An 8,051-nucleotide genomic window follows, 5' to 3' on the forward strand; every position below is an offset into this window, starting at 1 on the left:
GGTGTGTGCCTGTGGGATGCGCCTGTGGGTGCGGGCGTGGCCGGAAGGGGGTGGGGCGTGCAGAGACAGTGGCCCAGAGACACAGCCAGGCAAAGGACAACGCAGTGTGTGTGTGTGTAGGGGGTAGGGGGGAGTGTGTGGTGTGTGGCCTGTGTGAGCGGGGTGCGAACGGGCTGTGTGTGTGTGTGTGTGTGTGTGTGTGTGTGTGTGTGTGTGTGTGTGTGTGTGTGTCTGGGGTCGGGATGTGTGTGTGTGCACTGTGTGCAGGCGCGGTGTATGTGCGGGTATGCGTGTGGTGTGTAGGGTGCGCCTATGGTTGTGGGTGTGGTGGAGGGTGGGTAGCGCAGAGACACAGCTAGGCAAAGGACAAGGCAGTGTGTGTGGGGGGGCGTGGGGAGCGGGAGAGGTGGGGGAGGCGGGGTATGTGTGGGGGCGCGTGGTGTGTGCGGGGGTGGGGGTTTTGTGGGCGGGGGTGGGGGTGTGCGTATGGTTACGCACGTGGTGTGTGGGCAGAGCCAGAGGAGGGGGAGACAGCGACAGCCAGGCCAAGGACAATGCAGTGTGTGTGTGTGTATGGGGGAGCGGGGGGAGTGTGTGGTGTGTGGTGTGCGGTGTGTGGCGTGTGCGGGCCGGGTGCCTAAGGGCTGGGGGTATGTGTGCGTGTGTCTGTGCGCGTGTGCGTGTGGCGGGGTGGTGGTTGGGGGGGGGTGGGGGTGGTCCGGGATGCGTGTGTGCACGCGCTGGGTGCAGGCGGGGTGTGTGTGCGGATATGCGTGCGGTGTGTAGGGTGTTCCTGCGGGTGGTGCGGGCAGAGACAGAGGCAGAGAGTCGCAGCCAGGCAAAGGACGACGCAGTGGGTGTGTGGTATGGGCATGGTGTGGGGGGTGGGGTGGGGTGGGGTCTGCGTGTGGTGTGTGTGGTGGGCGGGCAGAGACAGATCCAGTCAGGCAGAGGATCACGTGCACGGATGGATATCCCGCATCATCTGCTTGTGTTTTCTGAGCTCACTCAGCACCTCCGCGATCAAGACCACTCCCACGAAATGTGAGTCTGCCCCCACCAGCCAGCACTTGTCTTTGGCCAGGCAGACAGGGGAGTGTTCCGAGTTTGGGGGGGGGGGGAGGGGGGGCGGGGTTGGCGACTCGCTGTCACCAGGCCAGCTTGGGTCCTCGCGTTCTGCCCCTGAACCTGACTGGAGCAAGTGGATCCGTGTGATCTGTCGTGGCTCTGTTTGAAATCCTTGGCGGGAGAAGGAAGATTTCCCCCCACGCCAGGGGAGACAAGCCCCCAGAAAGTCACCTCCCCGGGGTTCCAATAGCTGTTCTCCAAATCGATGAAGTTTCCCAAAGGAGATGTCCCGTCCCAAGCAAAAAAGCCCCAATGGCTCCCCATGGACCTCTGGCCCAAGGTGCCGCTCCCACACAGCCTCCTTCCACAGCCCCAGGGCATTCAAGAGTTCGCCGGCCCGGCCCGCTCCATCCGTGGTCCCCCCGCAGGGCCATCTGAAAAAGCGACCGACAGGCAGGTGGCGCCCGACAGCCAACCCACTGTCCAGAGAGCCGGCCGCGGCATAGAAGCTCCGAGGGAGACCGGCAGGGACTCGTTGCCAGACGGGGGGCCCATCCTAGGGCGCAGTTTCTCCGCTCAGTCACCGACGTGGACAGGAAAGCGGGACACGCCAACACTTCTCGGGAACGTCTCTGGGCGAGGTACGACGGACGCACGGACGGACAGACGGAGGGGGTGGGGGGGGGTGGGGGAGGGGGAGGGGGAGCATTCTTGACCGCACGCCCGCACCCACCGACGCACGCACGCAGGCACGCACGTAGGCACGCAGGCACGCAGGCACGCAGGCACGCAAGCACGCAAGCACGCACCGACCGACCGACGCCGGGGTCCAGCCCTGGTGGATCCAGGGTGATTCGAGGGTGGGGATGGAATCGGCGTCCTAGGAAAAAAGTTAATTCATTATAGATATACAGAGAGAGATTACAAACGGATCGTGTCGTAGGAAATATTAGTGGCGAAAAAGAGGCGGAATCACTTGGTTTAGGAGGAATCGCATCCATGCTGCAGATGCGAATTCAGCCAGAAAAACGGGGAGCAAGAGAGAAACGACAGAGGGGAATCCGTCTTTCCAGAAACTGATCCCATTTCTTTGATTTTTAGGCTTGCTTCTAACCTTTTGTTACACATAGGGATGAATCCAGAGTCACGCGGGGGTCAGCAATCCTGACCTTTCTCAAAATCAGCTGCTTTCCCTCCAAGGAAGGTCTTAGGGGTTTTCCATCATCTTCTGGCCACGAGGCCTGCTGACATTTTATGATCCTTTGTTCTGATCCCCAAAACACTCACGTTTTCCAAGGGGTTTTTTTGTGAAACCAGGCACCACCCTCCGGATAAAGTTGCATTCCTAAAGGGTGAGGGTGTCGTGAGTCCCGATCAAGAAAGGCACTGATGTCACTCAAGGTTCACAGGATTCATCTGAAAGGTTCATACTTATTTCTCCCCAGAGACACTGCTAGGCAAAGGACAAGGCAGTGTGTGTGTGGGTGGGGGGGTGCGAGAGAGGTGGGGGGCGGGGTATGTGTGGGGCCTCGGTGTGTGCGGGGCAGGCGGTGTGTGTGGCGTTGGCGGCGGGAGGGGTGTGTGTGTCTACGCATTAGGTGTGTGGGCAGAGACAGAGGAGATGGGGAGAGTCACAGCCAGGCCAAGGACAATGCAGTGTGTGTGTGGGGGGGGGGGGGCGGAGGCGGGGGAGGGGAGGAGTGTGCGGTGTGTGGTGTGTGCGGGCGGGGTGCGAACCGACTGGGTGAGTGTGTGTCTGGGATCGGGATGTGTGTGTGCACTGTGTGCAGGCGGGGTGTGTGTGCGGATCTGCGTGTGGTGGGTGGGGTGCCCCTGTGGGTGTGGGTGTGGGTGTCGGTGTGGCCGGTGTGTGTTTGGGGGGAGGTGGCGCAGAAACAGAGGCCCAGTGACACAGCTAGGCAAAGGACAAGGCAGTGTGTGTGGGGGGTGGGGGGGGGGAAGGGGGCGTGCGGGAGGGGTGGGGGAGTGGGATGTGTACAGGGGCGTGGTGTGTGCGCTCGTCGCGTGGAATTTATGGGGAGGGGGTGTGTGTGTGTAATTGTGGCGTTGGGGGCGGGGCTGGGTGCGTGTGGCCTCAGCATGTGGTGTGTGGGCAGAGACAGAGGCGAGGCGGAGAGTCACAGCCGGGCCAAGGACTAGGTAGTTGGGGGGGCCGGGGGGGGGGGGGGAATCGGGGGAGTTTGTGGTGTGTGGCGTGTGCCGGCGGGCTGGGTGTGGGTGTGTCTGGGTACGGGATGTGTGGGTGCGCGGTGTGCAGGCCGAGTGTGTGCGCGGGTATGCGTGTGGTGTGTAGGGTGCCGCTGTGGGTGTGGGTGTGGGTGTGGGTGTGGCCTGTGGGTGCGAGGGGTGGTGGCGCAGAGACAGAGGACAAGAGACACTGCTAGGCAAAGGACAAGGCCGTGTGTGTGTGTGGGTGGGGGGGTGCGAGAGAGGTGGGGGCGGGGGTATGTGTGGGGCCTCGGTGTGTGCGGGGGTTGGGGTGTTTATGGGCAGGCGGTGTGTGTGGCGTTGGCGGCGGGAGGGGTGCGTGTGTCTACGCATTAGGTGTGTGGGCAGAGACAGAGGAGATGGGGAGAGTCACAGCCGGGCCAAGGACAATGCAGTGTGTGTGTGTGAGGGCGGAGGCGGGGGAGGGGAGGAGTGTGCGGTGTGTGGTGTGTGCGGGCGGGGTGCGAACCGGCTGGGTGAGTGTGTGTCTGGGATCGGGATGTGTGTGTGCACTGTGTGCAGGCGGGGTGTGTGTGCGGATCTGCGTGTGGTAGGTGGGGTGCCCCTGTGGGTGTCGGTGTGGCCGGTGTGTGTGGGGGGGGAGGTGGCGCAGAGACAGAGGCCCAGTGACACAGCTAGGCAAAGGACAAGGCAGTGTGTGTGGGGGGGGAGGGGGAAGGGGGCGTGCGGGAGGGGTGGGGGAGTGGGATGTGTACAGGGGCGTGGTGTGTGCAGTCGTCGCGGGGAATTTATGGACGGGGCGGGGGGTGTGTGTAATTGTGGCGTTGGGGGCGGGGCTGGGTGCGTGTGGCCTCAGCAAGTGGTGTGTGGGCAGAGACAGAGGCGAGGCGGAGAGTCACAGCCGGGCCAAGGACTAGGTAGTTGGGGGGGTGGGGGGGGGGGATTGGGGGAGTTTGTGGTGTGTGGCGTGTGCCAGCGGGCTGGGTGTGGGTGTGTCTGGGTTCGGAATGTGTGTGTGCACGGTGTGCAGGCGGGGGGTGTGTGTGCGGGTATGCGTGTGGTGTGTAGGGTGCCGCTGTGGGTGTGGGTGTGGGTGCGGGTGTGGCCTGTGGGTGCAAGGGGTGGTGGCGCAGAGACAGAGGACCAGAGACACTGCTAGGCAAAGGACAAGGCAGTGTGTGTGTGTGTGTGTATGGGGGAGCGGGGGGAGTGTGTGGTGTGTGGTGTGCGGTGTGTGGCCTGTGCGGGCCGGGTGCCTACGGGCTGGGGGTATGTGTGCGTGTGTGTGTGCGCGTGTGCGTGTGGCGGGGTGGGGAGGGGGGTGGGGGTGGTCCGGGATGCGTGTGTGCACGCGCTGGGTGCAGGCGGGGTGTGTGTGCGGATATGCGTGCGGTGTGTAGGGTGTTCCTGCGGGTGGTGCGGGCAGAGACAGAGGCAGAGAGTCGCAGCCAGGCAAAGGACGACGCAGTGGGTGTGTGGTATGGGCATGGTGTGGGGGATGGGGTGGGGTGGGGTCTGCGTGTGGTGTGTGTGGTGGGCGGGCAGAGACAGATCCAGTCAGGCAGAGGATCACGTGCACGGATGGATATCCCGCATCATCTGCTTGTGTTTTCTGAGCTCACTCAGCACCTCCGCGATCAAGACCACTCCCACGAAATGTGAGTCTGCCCCCACCAGCCAGCACTTGTCTTTGGCCAGGCAGACAGGGGAGTGTTCCGAGTTTGGGGGGGGGGGGGCGGGGGGGCGGGGTTGGCGACTCGCTGTCACCAGGCCAGCTTGGGTCCTCGCGTTCTGCCCCTGAACCTGACTGGAGCAAGTGGATCCGTGTGATCTGTCGTGGCTCTGTTTGAAATCCTTGGCGGGAGAAGGAAGATTTCCCCCACGCCAGGGGAGACAAGCCCCCAGAAAGTCACCTCCCGGGGTTCCAATAGCTGTTCTCCAAATCGATGAAGTTTCCCAAAGGAGATGTCCCGTCCCAAGCAGAAAAGCCCCAATGGCTCCCCATGGACCTCTGGCCCAAGGTGCCGCTCCCACACAGCCTCCTTCCACAGCCCCAGGGCATTCAAGAGTTCGCCGGCCCGGCCCGCTCCATCCGTGGTCCCCCCGCAGGGCCATCTGAAAAAGCGACCGACAGGCAGGTGGCGCCCGACAGCCAACCCACTGTCCAGAGAGCCGGCCGCGGCATAGAAGCTCCGAGGGAGACCGGCAGGGACTCGTTGCCAGACGGGGGGGCCCATCCTAGGGCGCAGTTTCTCCGCTCAGTCACCGACGTGGACAGGAAAGCGGGACACGCCAACACTTCTCGGGAACGTCTCTGGGCGAGGTACGACGGACGCACGGACGGACAGACGGAGGGGGTGGAGGGGGTGGGGGGGTGGGGGAGGGGGAAGGGGAGCCTTCTTGACCGCACGCCCGCACCCACCGACGCACGCACGCAGGCACGCACGCAGGCACGCAGGCACGCAGGCACGCACCGACCGACCGACGCCGGGGTCCAGCCCTGGTGGATCCAGGGTGATTCGAGGGTGGGGATGGAATCGGCGTCCTAGGAAAAAAGTTAATTCATTATAGATATACAGAGAGAGATTACAAACGGATCGTGTCGTAGGAAATATTAGTGGCGAAAAAGAGGCGGAATCACTTGGTTTAGGAGGAATCGCATCCATGCTGCAGATGCGAATTCAGCCAGAAAAACGGGGAGCAAGAGAGAAACGACAGAGGGGAATCCGTCTTTCCAGAAACTGATCCCATTTCTTTGATTTTTAGGCTTGCTTCTAACCTTTTGTTACACATAGGGATGAATCCAGTGTCACGCGGGGGTCAGCAATCCTGACCTTTCTCAAAATCAGCTGCTTTCCCTCCAAGGAAGGTCTTAAGGGTTTTCCATCATCTTCTGGCCACGAGGCCTGCTGACATTTTATGATCCTTTGTTCTGATCCCCAAAGCACTCACGTTTTCCAAGGGGTTTTTTTGTGAAACCAGGCACCACCCTCCGGATAAAGTTGCATTCCTAAAGGGTGAGGGTGTCGTGAGTCCCGATCAAGAAAGGCACTGATGTCACTCAAGGTTCACAGGATTCATCTGAAAGGTTCATACTTATTTCTCCCCAGAGACACTGCTAGCCAAAGGACAAGGCAGTGTGTGAGTGCGGGGTAGGGTGGGGTGGGGTAGGGGGGTGGCGAGGGGGAGTGCGGGAGAGGTGGGGGAGCGGGATGTGTGCGCGGGCGTGTCGTGTGCCGTCGTCTCGGGGTGTTTATGGGCGGGGGGGGGGGGTGTGTGGCGTTGGAAGCGGGGCTGGGTGCGTGTGGCCTCAGCGTGTGGTGTGTGGGCAGAGCGAGAGAAGAGGAGAGGTGGAGCATCACAGCCAGGCCAAGGACAACGCAGTGTGTGTGTGTATGGTTGAGGGGGGGGTAGTGTGTGGTGTGTGGCGTGTGCGGGCGGGGTGCGAACGGGCTGGGCGCGTGTGTGCCAGTATGCGTGCGGTGCGTAGGGTGCGCCTGTGGTTGTGGTGGAGGGGGTCGGCGCAGAGACACAGCTAGGCAAAGGACAAGGCAGTGTGTGTGGGCGGGGGGGGGGGGAAGGGGGCGTGCGGGAGGGGTGGGGGAGTGGGATGTGTACAGGGGCGTGGTGTGTGCAGTCGTCGCGTGGAATTTATGGGGAGGGGGTGTGTGTGTGTAATTGTGGCGTTGGGGGCGGGGCTGGGTGCGTGTGGCCTCAGCATGTGGTGTGTGGGCAGAGACAGAGGCGAGGCGGAGAGTCACAGCCGGGCCAAGGACTAGGTAGTTGGGGGGGCGGGGGGGGGGGGGAATCGGGGGAGTTTGTGGTGTGTGGCGTCTGCCGGCGGGCTGGGTGTGGGTGTGCCTGGGTACGGGATGTGTGGGTGCGCGGTGTGCAGGCCGAGTGTGTGCGCGGGTATGCGTGTGGTGTGTAGGGTGCCGCTGTGGGTGTGGGTGTGGGTGTGGGTGTGGCCTGTGGGTGCGAGGGGTGGTGGCGCAGAGACAGAGGACAAGAGACACTGCTAGGCAAAGGACAAGGCAGTGTGTGTGTGGGTGGGGGGGTGCGAGAGAGGTGGGGGGCGGGGTATGTGTGGGGCCTCGGTGTGTGCGGGGGTTGGGGTGTTTATGGGCAGGCGGTGTGTGTGGCGTTGGCGGCGGGAGGGGTGCATGTGTCTACGCATTAGGTGTGTGGGCAGAGACAGAGGAGATGGGGAGAGTCACAGCCGGGCCAAGGACAATGCAGTGTGTGTGTGTGAGGGCGGAGGCGGGGGAGGGGTGGAGTGTGCGGTGTGTGGTGTGTGCGGGCGGGGTGCGAACCGGCTGGGTGAGTGTGTGTCTGGGATCGGGATGTGTGTGTGCACTGTGTGCAGGCGGGGTGTGTGTGTGGATCTGCGTGTGGTAGGTGGGGTGCCCCTGTGGGTGTCGGTGTGGGTGTCGGTGTGGCCGGTGTGTGTGGGGGGGGGAGGTGGCGCAGAGACAGAGGCCCAGTGACACAGCTAGGCAAAGGACAAGGCAGTGTGTGTGGGGGGGGAGGGGGAAGGGGGCGTGCGGGAGGGGTGGGGGAGTGGGATGTGTACAGGGGCGTGGTGTGTGCAGTCGTCGCGGGGAATTTATGGGCGGGGCGGGTGGGTGTGTGTAATTGTGGCGTTGGGGGCGGGGCTGGGTGCGTGTGGCCTCAGCATGTGGTGTGTGGGCAGAGACAGAGGCGAGGCGGAGAGTCACAGCCGGGCCAAGGACTAGGTAGTTGGGGGGGCCGGGGGGAATTGGGGGAGTTTGTGGTGTGTGGTGTGTGGCGTG

This window comes from Capricornis sumatraensis, unplaced genomic scaffold (genome assembly GCF_032405125.1).
Source record: "Capricornis sumatraensis isolate serow.1 unplaced genomic scaffold, serow.2 scaffold32, whole genome shotgun sequence".
Classification (NCBI taxonomy): Eukaryota; Metazoa; Chordata; class Mammalia; order Artiodactyla; family Bovidae; genus Capricornis; species Capricornis sumatraensis.